Raw genomic sequence first — 1,069 nt, 5'->3', positions numbered from 1 at the left:
GGTATATATAAACAATATATGAGTATATGCATATATATGTACATGTATGTACATACCTTCATCTACATGTACATATAGATACATATCTGGGTACATGACGTTGCAAAAGAACATGAACAAAATGATAAACAAGGTACAACAAACAAGCAGGCCACATAGACAACATATCCTTCATCAGCTGCTACCATTAAAACACCGGCGTTTCGAAGAGTTAGGGCAGGACGCATCGTTAAAATGGCTCTTCCCACGAACACAAATAAAATTTTTTTCGTGGAGTATAGTGGCGGACGGAAAACAAGACAGGAAAACGAAACGGTGAAATAAGCAAACTAAAAGGCTGTACAGCCAGACGTCGAGAAGTGTGTGTGTATTGAACACTGTGACGCACGAATTGGAGTGGCGAAGAAGTGCGTGCGAAGCTTGGGGAGTCCAAGACCGAAAAGAAATAGCAACCGGACACACGTGACCAGCGAGGAGTAGGGAGAAAGAGTAGCCGAGGGAGAAGAAGGGAAGGAAGTAGAATATGAGTGAGCAACGAGAGGTAGAGAGGGAGAGATATAGTAGTAGTGATGGTGAGAGGCGAAGGACGTGCAGCGAGAGAGAGAGAGAGAGAGAGAGAGAGAGAGAGAGAGAGAGAGAGAGAGAGAGAGAGAGAGAGAGAGAGAGAGAGAGAGAGAGAGAGTGATAGAGAGAGAGAGAGATAGTAGTGACAGGGAGAGGCGAAGAACAGTAGAGGGAAGAAGGTGAGGGGGAGATAGATATAGAGATAGAGAGAGTCGCGTTAGAAAATAGTTCAAAACTTACTGTGTAAAGATAACGCGTGCGTTCGATCGTGTGATACAAACAGTATATAAGTATATGCATATATATGTGCATGTAAGTACATACCTTCATCTACATGTACATATAGATACATATCTGGGTATATGATGTGGCAAAAGAACATGGACAAAACGATAAACAAGGTACAACAAACAAGCAGGCCACATAGAAAACATATCCTTCATCAGCTGCTACCATTAAAACACCGGCGTTTCGAAGAGTTAGAGCAGTATATATATATATATAT

The sequence above is a fragment of the Octopus bimaculoides genome, chromosome 10 (genome assembly GCF_001194135.2).
Source record: "Octopus bimaculoides isolate UCB-OBI-ISO-001 chromosome 10, ASM119413v2, whole genome shotgun sequence".
Classification (NCBI taxonomy): Eukaryota; Metazoa; Mollusca; class Cephalopoda; order Octopoda; family Octopodidae; genus Octopus; species Octopus bimaculoides.
Note: the sequence above shows the minus strand (reverse complement) of the source record.